This window comes from Coregonus clupeaformis, chromosome 12 (assembly GCF_020615455.1).
Source record: "Coregonus clupeaformis isolate EN_2021a chromosome 12, ASM2061545v1, whole genome shotgun sequence".
Taxonomy (NCBI): Eukaryota; Metazoa; Chordata; class Actinopteri; order Salmoniformes; family Salmonidae; genus Coregonus; species Coregonus clupeaformis.
Window position 1 is genome coordinate 33023076 of NC_059203.1, and position 16919 is coordinate 33039994.

Here is a 16919-nt window from a genome sequence, read left to right on the forward strand (position 1 = left end):
TCAGTTGTTTGGTCTCCATTATTTATCTGAAATGGTTTAATGACATGGACGTGTCATGAGGAGTAGGCTATTCTTTTTCTTCATTTTCTCTTCACTAAAATGAAGCTCGGCTCATGCAAACTTAATTGTGTACGAAAATCACGAATTTAACTATTACCATTTCGTGCAGTCTATTTAGCTCTCTGGAAAGCGTCTGCGTCGCTAATTGCTAAGTATAAACAATCTGTCACGATTTGTCAGTCCCTCTAATAGGCAGACAAGTTATGTTGTTTTTAGGCGCCAGCAGCGGCATGATCAGAGGGTATGACTTTAGGGAGACTATTGAAAGTCTTTAACCCGCATCAAGAGAGCAACCCGCCTCCTCCTTGCCCGCCCTAGCCTTGGGACATTACTATTCAGCCTGAAAAATTAGCTTTCTCAGCCGATCGCACGCCATTCCCAACTATTTAAATGGGTCGCTATAGCTAGTGTAATAATAGGCTACTCAGAAGAAAAGGTCAATGCTTCCCAATCCCACTACTTATTTTCAGAGAGCCCCTTGCTGAAAAGGATTCCTAGGAAGCAACGTATCTAGGTTTCCCTACAGTGGTTAGTAGGCCTAAGGGGAACATGGTGATTTAGCTCTGAAACTGTCTCAAGTCCTGAGAGTTAATTCTTGGTCTATCTTGCGTAACTACACCATTCAAAGTGACATGATTTAGGAGTGACAGTTGAGTTAGCCTATCAATTATTTATACTGCTGTTAGGTATGTTATACCTGTAATATCTACCTTCAACTGTGAATAGTTTTGTTTTGGGATCAACAGGCTATTCATTGCTTATATAACTAATACAATTACACGCAAATGGATAATTTAGCATTTCCTTCATTCTACATCCAGTGCTCAGGGGGAAATACATCTGCAACTATGTATGTTTTTGGAAACACTTAAGCCCATAACCAAGAATGAGTGGCACTGCGTGTTCACCGCGTGCTCTCTTTGAAGTCACTGGGATCTCATGTGTTCCACGTCTGTTTGAAGTTGAGTCCCAGGACGAGCGCCTGCTCGCGGCTCGCACGCACTTCTCCTTCTTCGAACACGCACTCGTAAAATGGTCCGCGCGCGTAAACACAAATAGGCACACATACAATGACTCCTCTGGTCAAGCGACTGCATCCGTTCTTGACGCTTTAATCGATGTATTTCACCAGATCTGGGGACACAGAAAGAGAAAGGAGCGACTTTGTTTGTGAAATCTCCCCTTGAAGTGCGCCAGAGTGCTGTGTAAAGACTATCTTCCTTGTTTACTTGAGTTTATTTGCGTTGTGAACAGAGGGATAGTGGTGGAGGAAAACAATGTTTGGGGCAATTAGCATCCCAAACACTCTGCCCTTTCAAAATAATAATGTGCCAGGGAAAAGAGGATTACCATACCGTTTCATTTAAATTCCAAGGCAACAAATGAGGGCTGAGCTGCGATACAAAACAACTGTAAGCCCCATCTGAGCTTTGTTTAACTTTCTAAACTACCTTTGATTTGGAGTCAAGAGGCAGGGAGGCGAGACAAAGAGCCATTGTGGTCCCCTCTGAAAGTTGTCTTAACCCTTTTCATGCATAGTCTGACAGTTTTGACTTAAAATACATAAAAGTCACTGCTGATGTCAATAGGCATTTAAGGCAAAATATTTGCACTTGGTGAAAGAAAATGACTTTCATCTGGACATGTTCAGATTTTAAAACCAAACATCAAGTTGCTTGTGAACATGATAGCTTATTTTCAATTTTGCTGATGCTTGTGTGAATGTTGAACTATTTGGCAGTGGCAGGATATCCTAATATTATGGTGCATTTTGGTGCATTGTATAAAATAATCAATGAGTGCACATACATTCAATGCTTTATGGACATGCTTTATGGACATTTGATGCTTTATGGACACAACAACCCCAAATGGGTTGTCTCACTGACTCTCAAACTCTGGCAAATTTTTGTGATGACACATTCCCTGATCCGGTCTCTTTAAGAAATCACAGTGCTTAGCCCAGAATGGAATGCCCCATTTTGAGTGGCCTAAATTAATTTGATCACCACATTATGGTGCAATTCAGAAAGATGAAAGGGACAGCCAACAGCCTCCTCCAATATCTCCATAATTATAGATCATGTATCCTATTTCAATGCAGTTAGCTCAGTCAGGCTAAAGAGGCACTTTGCCGCCAGTAAGTAACAATCAAAGTCATATATATATATATATATATATATATATATATATATATATACAGTGAGGGAAAAAAGTATTTGATCCCCTGCTGATTTTGTATGTTTGCCCACTGACAAAGACATGATCAGCCTATAATTTTAATGGTAGGTTTATTTGAACAGTGAGAGACAGAATAACAACAACAAAATCCAGAAAAACGCATGTCAAAAATGTTATAAAATGATTTGCATTTTAATGAGGGAAATAAGTATTTGATCCCTCTGCAAAACATGACTTAGTACTTGGTGGCAAAACCCTTGTTGGCAATCACAGAGGTCAGATGTTTCTTGTAGTTGGCCACCAGGTTTGCACACATCTCAGGAGGGATTTTGTCCCACTCCTCTTTGCAGATCTTCTCCAAGTCATTAAGGTTTCGAGGCTGACGTTTGGCAACTCGAACCTTCAGCTCCCTCCACAGATTTTCTATGGGATTAAGGTCTGGAGACTGGCTAGGCCACTCCAGGACCTTAATGTGCTTCTTCTTGAGCCACTCCTTTGTTGCCTTGGCCGTGTGTTTTGGGTCATTGTCATGCTGGAATAACCATCCACGACCCATTTTCAATGCCCTGGCTGAGGGAAGGTAGGTTCTCACCCAAGATTTGACGGTACATGGCCCCGTCCATCTTCCCTTTGATGCGGTGAAGTTGTCCTGTCCCCTTAGCAGAAAAACACCCCCAAAGCATAATGTTTCCACCTCCATGTATGACGGTGGGGATGGTGTTCATGGGGTCATAGGCAGCATTGCTCCTCCTCCAAACACGGCGAGTTGAGTTGATGCCAACACTTTCACCCAGTTCTCCTCTGAATCATTCAGATGGTCATTGGCAAACTTCAGACGGGCCTGTATATGTGCTTTCTTGAGCAGGGGGACCTTGCGGGCGCTGCAGGATTTCAGTCCTTCATGGCGTAGTGTGTTACCAATTGTTTTCTTGGTGACTATGGTCCCAGCTGCCTTGAGATCATTGACAAGATCCTCCCGTGTAGTTATGGGCTGATTCCTCACCGTTCTCATGATCATTGCAACTCCACGAAGTGAGATCTTGCATGGAGCCGCAGGCCGAGGGAGATTGACCATTTTTTTGTGTTTCTTCCATTTGTGAATAATCACACCAACTGTTGTCACCTTCACACCAAGCTGCTTGGCGATGGTCTTGTAGCCCATTCCAGCCTTGTGTAGGTCTACAATCTTGTCCCTGACATCTTTGGAGAGCTCTTTGGTCTTGGCCATGGTGGAGAGTTTGGAATCTGATTGATTGATTGCTTCTGTGGACAGGTGTCTTTTATACAGGTATCAAGCTGAGATTAGGAGCACTCCCTTTAAGAGTGTGCTCCTAATAACAGCTCGTTACCTGTATAAAAGACACCTGGGAGCCAGAAATCTTTCTGATTGAGAGGGGGTCAAATACTTATTTCCCTCATTAAAATGCAAATCAATTTATAACATTTTTGACATGTGTTTTTCTGGATTTTGTTGTTGTTATTCTGTCTCTCACTTTTCAAATAAACCTACCATTAAAATTATAGACTGATCATTTCTTTGTCAGTGGGCAAACGTACAAAATCAGCAGGGGATCAAATACTTTTTTCCCTCACTGTATATATATATATATATATATATATATATATATATATATATATATATATATATATATATATATATATATAGATGGCTCTGGTAACAATGCCTCATGGTCATTTAAGCTTCAAAAGGTCATGCAGTCGCCAAAGCTTGCAGGCTTGTCTGAAATCTGGTTGGCAGGTTTATGTCCGAAGTCGCCTTTCTCACTGACACAACAAACCAATGAACAAGTCATAATGTTGCAACTTAGACATGGTGCATATACAGAGCCTTCAAAATGTATTCATATGCCTTGACTTATTCCACGTTTTGTTGTGTTACAGCCTGATTTCAAAATGGATTAAACATATTATTTTTCTCATACATCTTAACACAATACCCCACAATGACAAAGTGAAAACATGTTTGTAGAAATCTTGGCAAATTGATTGAAAATGAAAGACAGAAATATCTCATTTACATAAGTATTCACAGCCCTGAGTGAATACATGTTAGAACTACCCTTGGCAGCGATTACAGCTGTGAGTCTTTCTGGGTAAGTCTCTTAAGAGTTTTTCACACATGGATTGTACAATATTTGCACATTAGTCTTTTTTAAATTCTTCAAGTTCTGTCAAGTTGGTTGTTGATGATAGCTAGACAACCATTTTCAAGTCTTGCCATAGATTTTCAAGCTGATTTAAGTCAAAACTGTAACTAGGCCACTCAGGAGCATTCAATGTTGTCTTGGGAAGCAACTCCAGTGTGTATTTGGCCTTGTGTTTTAGGTTATTGTCCTGCTGAAAGGTGAATTTGCCCCCCAGTGTCTGTTGGAAAGCGGACTAAACCAGGTTTTCCTCTTGGATTTTGCCTGTGCTTACCTCTATTCCATTTATTTTTATCCTATACAACTCCCTAGTCCTTGCTGATGACAAGCATACCATAACATGATGCAGCCACCACCATGCTTGAAAATATGAAGAGTGGTACTCAGTGATGTGTTGTGTTCGATTTGCCCCAAACATTATGCTTTGTATTCAGGACATAAAGTTAATTTCTTTGTCACATTTCTAGCAGTTTTACTTTAGTGCCTTCTTGCAAAGAGCATGCATGTTTTGGAATATGTTTATTCTGTACAGGCTTACTTCTTTTCACTCAGTCATTTAGGTTACTATTGTGGAGTAACTACAATGTTGTTGATCCATCCTCAGTTTTCTCTTATCACAGCTGTTAAACCCTGTAACTCTTTTAAAGGGACCATTGGCCTCATGGTGAAATCCCTGAGCGGTTTCCTTCCTCTCCAGCAACTGAGTTAGGAAGGATGCTTGTATCTTTGTAGAGACTGGGTGTATTGATACACCATCCAAAGTGTCATTTAATAACTTCACCATGCTCAAAAGGATATTAAATGTCTGCTTTTTAAAAACAATTTACCCATTACTGATAGGTGCCCTTTGCGAGGCATTGGAAAACCTCCCTGGTCTTTGTGGTTGAATCTGTGTTTGAAATTCAATGCTCGACTGAGTGACCATACAGATAATTGTATGGGTACAGAGATGAGGTAGTCATTCAAAAATCACGTTAAACACTATTATGGCACACAGAGTGAGTCTTTTGTGTTTGGTATTTTATTAGGATCCCCATTAGCTGTTTTGAAAGCAGCAGCTACTCTTCCTAGGGTCCACACAAAGCATGAAACATGACGTAATACAGAACATTAATAGACAAGAACAGCTCAAGGACAGAACTGCATACATTTTAAAAAGGCACACGTAGCCTACATATCAATACAAACAGACAAACTATCTAGGTCAAATAGGGGAGAGGCATTGTGCCGTGAGGTGTTGCTTTATATGTTTTTTGAAAACAGGTTTGCTGTTCATTTGAGCAATATGAGATAGAACTGAGGTCCATGCAATAATGGCTCTATATAATACTGTACGCTTTCTTGAATTTGTTCTGGATTTGGGGACTGTGAAAAGACACCTGGTGGCATTTCTGGTGGGGTAAGTGTGTGGTATTTCCTACCTAAGTTTGCCCACTTTGCCAATGAAGTAACCATTAAAATAATTGGCAACATCAAATGGTTTTGTGATGAATACTGTAAACCATCTGATTCGATGAAAGATGGAGTTGAAATTGTCTTTCTGCCCATAATTTCATTTAAGGTACTCCAAAGTTTTTTTCCATAATTCTTTATATCATTGATCTTAGCTTCATAATACAGTTTCTTCTTCTTTTTGTTGAGTTTAGTCACATCATTTCTCAATTTGCAGTATGTCAGCCAGTCAGATGTGCAGCCAGACTTATTAGCCACTCCTTTTGCCCCATCTCTTTCAACCATACAGTTTTTCAATTCCTCATCAATCGATGGAGCCTTAACAGTTCTAACAGTCAGTTTCTTAACAGGTGCATGTTTATCAATAATTGGAAGAAACAATTTAATAAATTAATCAAGTGCAGAGTCTGGATGCTCCTTATTAATCACATCAGACCAACAAATATTTTTAACATCATCCACATAAGAGTCACAGCAAAATATTTTGCATGAGCTCTTATACACTATTTTAGGCCCAGCTTTTGGAACTTGATTACGGATACAGCTTTAGAACAAAGTTCTACAGTATTAGTACAAATGTGATTGATATATGTGTATGATCTTGTTCCTGTAGTGTTTGTAAACACCCTGGTAGGTTGATGAATAACCTGAACCAGATTACAGGTACTGGTTACAGTGAGAAACTTCCTATTGAGTGGACAGCTTGATGAAAACCAGTCAATATTCAGGTACCCAATGAAGTAGACCTCTCTGTTTACATCACATACACTATCAAGCATTTAACACATATTATTTAGATACTGACTGTTAGCACTTGGTGGCCTATAGCAACACCCCAAAAGAAAAGGCTTTAGATGTGCCAAGTGAACCTGCAACCACAGCACTTCAATAACACTTGACATAAGATCTTCTCTAAGCATTACAGGGATATGGCTCTGAATATATATAGCAACACCTCCCCCATAAGCATTCCTGTCTCTTCTATAGATGTTATATCCTTTTATTGCTACTGCTGTGTCATTAAATGAATTATCTAAGTGAGTCTCAGAAATTGCTAATATATGAATGTTATCTGGTGTTAGCAAGTTATTGATTTCATGAACCTTATTTCTAAGGCTACATATATTAATATGGGATATTTTCAGCCCTCTCCTGTGTAGCTTATCAGATTTTAAAAAATACATTCAGCAGTCCATTAATCAGTTGGTGTGTGTAAGCCTGTGTGTGTGCTGCTGGGTTGAAGCTACAAACCCATTGGCTTGGCTTTCTCCTCCTTTCCAGGCTTTTGGGAGGGATGGTGGACAATGAGCCTGTCATAGCGAATGTAAGCAATGGCCCAATGCGCTCTGGCAGCTTTCATGGCTGGGATAAGTTCTTTCCTCTTCTGGCGCACAGCTTCAGGATAGTCCTCGTTGAGGAAGATATACGTTCCTCTCTAGCTCTTTCGAGAGCAGCTACCTTGTCCTTGAACCTCAGGAACTTGACCACTATCGGCCTGGGCCTGTCACCTTGGCCGGTGGTGGGTTTCCCTGTTCTGTGGGCGTGTTCCATCACAATCTTCCTGTGGTCCATCTTCAGTTTCTCCGAGATCATTTCCCTGACTTTGTCCTCAGACTCCGTCCAGGTCTCATGTGGAGATTCTGCAATTCCGTCCACAACCATGTTGTTCCGCCTTGATTGTCCCTTGAGATAATCTGATTCCTTCGTCATTGTTATCATGAATTCACACACAAAACTGATGCCTTCTCTCAATGACTTACAGATTGCTGGGAGAACCTCAAACTGTTCTTCAGGCCCTGGACCTCTCTGGTCAGGTCGTCCATTATTTTATTAGTTGACTCCAGCAGTATTTGGACAAAACACTTGAAGCAATTTAACAACTGCTTGTAGAACTGTTTTTGTTTGTTCAAAATATCCTTCACCTGTGATAGAGAGACACCACTGTCCTCAACGGTACTCCCGCCGGCTTTGGTCTTTGTCATGGTAGCTAGCAACGTAGGTTGCACTGTTACTCCTAGCAGTTCCAGACAGAGCAGGTCACAGGGAAGATTGAAAACAACAACAAACAGACAGCAGGGATCTAGACAGCTAAAAGCCTGGGACAATCCGCGGTCCCAGCCACAATGGCTAACCATGCAGCGTCCTGCGTTAAAGCCCTCAAGAAAACCCTTTTAGTATCATAGGCAGCTAGCTAGCAGCTAGGCTAGCTGCTACGCCAAATAGCTCCTCAGACCCGGCCTTGGTCGGCAGGATCACTGAACAGGTCCCAGCAACTGATGCCAACTGCCTCATAGGATCCAAGGATATAAGTTACCTTTTGGCTTAAGTATCCTGCCATGACAGGATCATTTGACTAGAAAAAGTCTGATTACATTTATTTTTATTTGAGTTCAGGTCTGGTGATACCCTCCATTGGACTACATGATGTGAATGCCCCCATTCCCTGCTGACCTTGGTGATCAAGAAAACCTCCTACCTACTTCCCAGACCAACCCACTGGGTCACTCAGGTCTTCTTTCACTGCTAGACATCTCATCATACCCAAATCCAACATTCACCATTTTGGCAACAGGGCATTCTCCAGGGTAGCACCCAGACTATGGAACTCCCCGCAACCAATGGATATGTAACTTCAAATGTGAACTTTGACTATTGCATACCTTGGTTGAAAATAAATGTTTATTCTGGTGTGGAATAGGGTGAATAATGGATGTGCACGAATAAAATCTTTCCATATGAGGTGTGGCATCAAAGTAATGCCATGACCACTTCAAGGTCATAGGCTTTCATCATGTAATATCTATAGAATATATGGATAATATCCATTCATAAAAAAATGAAAAAAAAAATGGAAAAAAAATGTGTTTGCTCCAAAGTATGGTCTTGTTGTTCTGTTTTGGATGTATTGTTTTCATGGTTATTATTGTTATTATTTAAAATATATCGGCCTAATTAAAATGTAAATAAAATATGTATATTTTTGCCAAATAAATCTTCTTAAGTTAACCATGGAGTTTTTGTGTCATTATATGGATTACTATTATTATCAGCATTCTTTTTATTATTAGAATTGCTAAATATTATTAATAATAAAAAGGTTTAAAAAATGAACCCATATCTCCAAAAACGGTTCCTCGATTAACCTTTCCAAAAAGTTTCCTCGAGGAACCCAACATTTCAAAAAGGTTCCCCCACAGTGGCAACTCGAAAAGGTTCCTCTAATAACCTTTTATTCTTCGAGTGTATATCTAGAGCCTATCAAACCAATAGCGCAGCATCATTTCCTCAATCAGGATATTTTCTTAGGACAGGTTTTATGCACGAGTGTGTGTGTGTGTGAGTGTGTTTGCATCACTCTATAGATTATGTATAATGATATGATTACAGTAAGTTTTATTCCCTTTCTCAAACCCATGCACTGCACTTTAAAATAAGCCTAAAGAATATTTAATCAAAAAAGTACTGACAAGTATGTGTATATCCTGCATGGATGTATTTAGTATAGTGCATATGTAGCCTGTGTATGGCTAGTGCGTGTAGGCTATTCATTAGAATAAATAAAACGAACAAAACATTGTAAACAATATAAGTTTTTCATATTTTTTGTGACAATGGAATGGACCGATTTAATCTTTGATAATAACATTTTTAAAGGTTCCTTCGGATTTCACCCAGGCACCCTACATAAAAATATCCTACACGGTTACTTGCTTTTAAAACAACTGCTATCAATTCTTCAAAATTGAATGATAAGATTCCCAAAAGGAACCTCGCGTGTAATGATGAATACAGTGATGGAAAAACTACAGGTGAAAAGAGCTTTATCAAATCATGCATGGACACTTAGTCTATACTCCGCGTATTCAAGTCTCAAAGTTGATCAAATTCGCCAAGTACTAAGCGAGAGTGTGAATGGATTCGCCATTCATCTCCTCACCTTTCACGGTTGACATGGATGAGTGTCCCCACGGTGACGGCAAAAATCTCTCGCGGTAAAGAAAGGGGTTTTCAGTTTGCTTGTCGCCGGCACAGCGGGGGACAATATTGTTCCCAGACCAGTGTCATTCAAGTAGTATTTGCGTGACATCGTCTCCTCGAATGCTCGGAAACGCTCATAATTTGCTACACTCACCCTCAAGCGAATCCAGGCGAGGTACCGCAAGACTGTTTTCGTGCAATGGACAAGCCATGCCGAGAAAAATGGTAATAGTCATTTATTACCCTTACTGTAAATACAAGTCATGCTGTTGAAAAATACTAATTTGTGTTAAAATGTTTTACACCTTAAGCAACATTTGTCCATCCAAGAATAGTGAAATGCCAGAATATGTAGCATTGTGAAATGATCTACTACTTCTTTAAGGACACATTTTTGTGTCAAAAAAAAAAAAAAGGGGAATAGCATACTTTTCGTTATTTGGGAATCGAAGCATTATGTTATTAAAATAAAATAAGGATCCTAATGAATTGGCCTACTATAAATTATTATTATTATTATTATTATTATTATTATTATTATTATTATTATTATTATCTTCCTTTATTATCTTTACATTAGGTTGGTAATAACAGACACTATTAGGCCATCAGAAAGATACTTTTTTCCAAAGCACTTGTTAATAATATTATTGATAGGGGTAATCAACAATGATAATCACATGATTTAGCACTCTTACGGGTCGTCATATTTTGCTTTTCTGAGATTACATTAATTCAAACTGCCATATTATGTTATTAGAATATATCTTCACATGCACTCTCTCGCTCTCATTCACACACACACACACACACACACACACACACACACACACACACACACACACACACACACACACACACACACACGCACACACACACATACCTTACATTTGGCCATATATGATCGATCCTACAAGCACATGACCTCTAGATGACATGAAAAGACAAATAATTTTAGGATGTGAACTGCCGAATCTGACGCCCCCGCCCTTAAGGTCTTGCTCCCTATCCCCTGTAAGCGCTAGATAAAACTCCTTAGCTCGTTGGATTTGCAACATTCCATCCTTCAATCAACGACATCTCAATTACCCGAGGTATTGGTGTGAAATTGAATTATCGCCCGTTATTTATTTCACGCCATTAAACAAAAAGCCTACTAATAAAATCATTTGGAAATCATTGCCCCGGTTAATATGATATAGGACATTCAAATTAATGATTTAACCAACGAGAATCATTAAATGGGGTTTTGATCGTTCCCCATCCTTCTTAACACGCTTGCTGCAGTGCGTTTGTTGATTGGGAACTAGATAAATAGATTATTAATTCAATGTTTAATAAGCGCATAACAAGCAATAGTTGCAGCAAAAATCATTTAGAGACACTGGATAAAAAACGAGTCGAAGATGCTAATGATTATGTAAATGAGGTCATCAGAATGCTGTCACCCATAATTCCCTATAATCCAAAAACAAATTACTTAATTGACGAAAACACGTCACCTCCTAATCTTTCAATGTCGGGATCAAGGTAGTCCAGGTATAGTAGTAGTAGTAGTGTTAGTAGTAGTAGTAGTAATAATAATAATAATAATAATAATAATAATAAAAATAATAATAATAATAATAATAATAATAATAATAATACAGTATAGCATTATGATAGATAGATAGATAGATAGATAGATAGATAGATAGATAGATAGATAGATAGATAGATAGATAGATAGATAGATAGATAGATGGCAGTATGCATTATATACTTGTATAAGGGCATTTGCTATGTCATGACTATGTTCTCTACTGTCGTTCGTGTTCTGTATTCGATTACCACAATTAGACAAATACTTTCCAAAACGTTAAAGGAATTTGCAGTGTCATGAATTAAACTTTCACCTGCTTTTTCCATTTTGACAAACCTTTGCATTTAACAGTCATATCGAGAATTTCATGACATGCACTTTCTAGTCACCGAGACACGATTTACTAAATCCGGATTATCAAGGTTTATAATAATATAATATGCCATTTAGCAGACGCTTTAATTCAAAGCGCCTTACGGTCATGTGTGCATACATTTTCTTTTTGTGTATGGGTGGTCCCGGGGATCGAACCCACTACCCTGGCGTTACAAGCGCCGTGCTCTACCAGCTGAGCTACAGAGGAACACAGGTTTCATGTTACAAAGTCAATGAGTCCTTTTGTATGAATCCCATATTCATATATATCCTGGCATTGTTTGTCACAGGATAGAAAGGAACAATTTAACTGTGAAAATGACTGCAGAAGTGCTGTTTTTGACGCTTAGACCCTGTTTAAAAGATCCCCAACTGACACAATATTGGAATTACCATGCACTGAAAACAGATGAATCTATGAAACTTTACTATTTACTAAAAACAATAGCTACACAATACAATATATTACTATAAAAAAAAAAATCAAGCACAATGGAAAGAGTCAGAGAAAGAGTAAGACGAGGAGGAGGAGGAGGAGGAGGACGACGAGGAGAACGAGGAGGAGGACGAGGAGAACGAGGAGAACGAGGAGGACGAGGAGGACGAGGAGGACGAGGAGAACGAGGAGGAGGACGAGGAGAACGAGGAGGACGAGGAGGAGAATGAGGAGGAGGAGGAGGAGGAGGAAGGGAGGAAGAGGAAGAGGAAGAGGAAGAGGAAGAGGAAGACAAGAAGGTGCCTCTCAAAGAGGACCTAATCTGACAAATGAGATCCGCGCAACACTGGTTGACCACATTGTCAACCACGGCCTGACGCTGTGAGGGAGGTGGACTGCGAGAACAGCCAAATCTAAGCCGATATACAGTGCAAGTGTGATGAGAACATTTCGACTGGAAAAATAGTATTGTAATATATATATCAAAAACATCTGCACGGTTTCAGTAACCGCTTACAGTATATATTTATGCACTATCAGCACTTCTGTTACCTTTTCCTGCTCTGCTCTACTACAAATCATCTGTATGTAAATGTTGTCATCCTATTATATATGGTAATAGCTCATAATAATTTCAAAATGACACATTATATTTCAATCTCAGCAATGCTGCATGGTTTTGAAATTCCTCCATGAAGACTGGAATTAAAGGCATTTCACAAACAAAAGTATGATATTATGCTATTAATAGGCCTAATGTCTTTCTTAAAATGTTGCCTCTGCTATCACATTTACATCATTTAGCAGATGCTAGAGTGATTTACAGGAGCAATTAGGATTAAGTGCCTTGAATCCCTGTGCCTAGTCGGCTCAGGGATTCAAACCAGCAACCTTTTGGTTACTTGCCCAAAGCTCTTAACTGCTAGGCTACCTTCCACCCCTCTATCTCCCTGCTATCTCCCTTTCAACCCAGAAACTAAAGCAATTCCCCAAATGAAAGGTGCAAATACGTATCCGAACGAGGATGATCATCTAGACAAGTTTAGATAAGTTGCTGAATCATCATTGAATAATCAGTGTTCAAGTCAAAACACAACAACAACTTTGATCTAATTAGTAAGTATGGAGTCACATTTGCAATTTAGAGATAAAGAAAAACTCTGGGGTCAGTTTTGTGCCACAATGTGATATCAGCATTCTAATCCTGTCATGACATTCTAGTGCCACACTGTAGACCTACGTCAGCCTCCCCTTTAACAAACCCAAGCCCCCATTTTGGTTTGTTCCCTCCATCCTTAGATCTGAGCAAAAGGAGATAGACTGGAGAAAATGAAAACAACAACGTGTCCGTAAAGGAGGGGTTGTCGGTTATGGATGGCAACACTCTCCTGTCCCCCAGATCACAACGTAGCAGACTTGGCTCCAACATAATCTCACAAGACTCAACAGTCTGCAGCCCAAGTTTATCCAGAGGGGATTGAGCTACCCAGCCCTATGGTCAACCCCCCCCCCACTTCCCTGAAAAAATAACTCTCCCTCACAGTGACCCTGTGCTGACTCCAGCTCCCTAATCCTTTAAATATGGGGCAAATCCCGAAATGATGAGGAGCAGGGCTTTGCCACAGGTGATGTCCTCTGCCTCTCTGTGTTACCCCGTTGCCAGGGAGATCTTGGGTAAAAACGCATGAGATCCTCTCCATGTCTAATGGAGGCAAAATGGGTCAAGAATTAAAACCCACACAAAGGTGGACATGGATGGAGCAGGAATTCCCACAAACCAAGCCAGCCGTAAAAGGGTCAGGGGAATCTTCTTCTTCTTCTTCTTCTTCTTCTTCTTCTTCTTCTTCTTCTTCTTCTTCTTCTTCTTCTTCTTCTTCTTCTTCTTCTTCTTCTTCTTCTTCTTCTTCTTCTTCTTCTTCTTCTTCTTCTTCTTCTTCTTCTTCTTCTTCTTCTTCTTCTTCTTCTTCTTCTTCTTGCACCAAAATACTAAATGGTGAGTGTTGGAAGTGTAAGTTGTATTTGTAGAAAAGTTGAAATTGCCCCCAAAACAGTGCATGAGGAGTCCTCGAGGTGACTGGACTCCCTGGCCAATCAGGCATATTCATAGCAGTGAGAAAAGAATAGCAATAGACACTCAAAACCTCCAAGGGCTGCCACTAGAGTTGCACTATGTCCATCTGGCAACTCACTGCCTTATTCTCTGTGGCCGGTATTCTATTGAAGAAGTGGCATTCAGAGGTGTACTGTGGAGGGAGTTGACTCATGTTATGCAAATTGGAAGTTAAATGTTGACATGGGAAATAACACTAAGGGTTAATTCCTCAGATTTTCAGTGGTTAAATTAGTATTATCCTGTAATAATCCAACATAAAATATATACAGTTGAAGTCTGAAGTTTACATACACTTAGGTTGGAGTCATTAAAACTCGTTTTTCAACCACTCCACAAATTTCATGTTAACAAACTATAGTTTTGTCAAGTCGGTTACGACATCTACTTTGTGCATGACACAAGTAATTTTTCCAACAATTGTTTACAGACTGATTATTTCACTTATAATTCACTGTATCACAATTCCAGTGAGTCAGAAGTTTACATACACTAAGTTGACTGTGCCTTTAAACAGCTTGGAAAATTCCAGAAAATGATGTCATGGCTTTAGAAGCTTCTGATAGGCTAATTGACATCATTTGAGTCAATTGGAGGTGTACCTGTGGATGTATTTCAAGGCCTACCTTCAAACTCAGTGCCTCTTTGCTTGACATCATGGGAAAATGAAAGGAAATCAGCCAAGACCTCTGAAAAAAATGGTAGACCTCCACAAGTCTGGTTCATCCTTGGGAGTAATTTCCAAACGCCTGAAGGTACCACGTTCATCTGTACAAACAATAGTATGCAAGTATAAACACCATGGGACCACGCAGCTGTCATACCGCTCAGGAAGGAGACGTGTTCTGTCTCCTAGAGATGAACGTTCTTTGGTGCGAAAAGTGCAAATCAATCCCAGAACAACAGCAAAGGACCTTGTGAAGATGCTGGAGGAAACAGGTACAAAAGTATCAATATCCACAGTAAAACAAGTCCTATATTGACTTAACCGCTTAAAGGCCGCTCAGCAAGGAAGAAGCCACTGCTCCAAAACCGCCATAAAAAAGCCAGACTACGGTTTGCAACTGTACATGGGGACAAAGATCGTACTTTGTGGAGAAATGTCCTATGGTCTGATGAAACAAAAATATAACTGTTTTGCCATAATGACCATCGTTATGTTTGGAGGAAAAAGGGGGTTGCTTGCAAGCCGAAGAACACCATCCCAACCGTGAAGCACGGGGGTGGCAGCATCATGCTGTGGGGGTGCTTGGCTGCAGGAGGGACTGGTGCACTTCACAAAATAGATGGCATCATGAGGAAGGAAAATTATGTGGATATATTGAAGCAACATCTCAAGACATCAGTCACGAAGTTAAAGCTTGGTCGCAAATGGGTCTTCCAAATGGACAATGACCCCAAGCATACTTCCAATGTTGTGGCAAAATGGCTTAAGGACAACAAAAACAAGGTATTGGAGTGGCCATCACAAAGACCTGACCTCAATCCTATAGAAAATGTGTAGGCAGAACTGAGAAAGCGTGTGCGAGCAAGGAGGCCTACAAACCTGACTCAGTTACACCAGCTCTGTCAGGAGGAATGGGCCAAAATCCACCCAACTTATTGTGGGAAGCTTGTGGAAGGCTACCCGAAACGTTTGACCCAAGTTAACAATTTAAAGGCAATGCTACCAAATACTAATTGAGTGTATGTAAACTTCTGACCCACTGGGAATGTGATGAAATAAATAAAAGCTGAAATAAATCATTCTCTCTACTATTATTCTGACATTTCACATTCTTAAAATAAAGTGGTGATCCTAACTGACCTAATACAGGGAATTTTTACTAGGATTAAATGCCAGGAATTGTGAAAAACTGAGTTTAAATGTATTTGGCTAAGGTGTATGTAAACTTCCTACTTCTACTGTACATTAAGGTTTAACTGACGTGTGTGTATTTGCCTATGTTTTGCCAAGACGTATGATTGCATTTTCTGTCCAACACATTCACATAGAGGACAAAAGGCTGTCCACATGCTTACACACACACACACACACACACACACACACACACACACACACACACACACACACACACACACACACACACACACACACACACACACACACACACACACACACACACACACACACACACACACACACACACACACACACACACACACACACACACACACAGAGAGAGAACTCTCAGCGAGGAGGTCACCTGAGACAACCGCACCACACAGTCGGAACCCCATCCCGGAGGGAGAAACAGTATATTTAATTTAATACTATTGATTTTGACACTTTCAATTATGGCTCTGCCGTTTATGGGCCTTGGATCTACTGATCTGTGATGAAGGCCCTATCAGTGTGGGACCACATGGACAGGAAGGCTCTTTGTCTCCCTCATGGGCAGACGCTGTCTGCCACCGATGCTGACGTATTGCCCCAGCCCCACTCCTGCTCCCCATAATTAATTTCTCATTAGACAGCTCTTTATTGTTTAATTTGTGCCGTTCGTAATCAAATTGGGCAGATTAATTGCTACAGAATTTAGAGGAGGGTGAAAAATAACCACTTTTAATTGCCTTGGG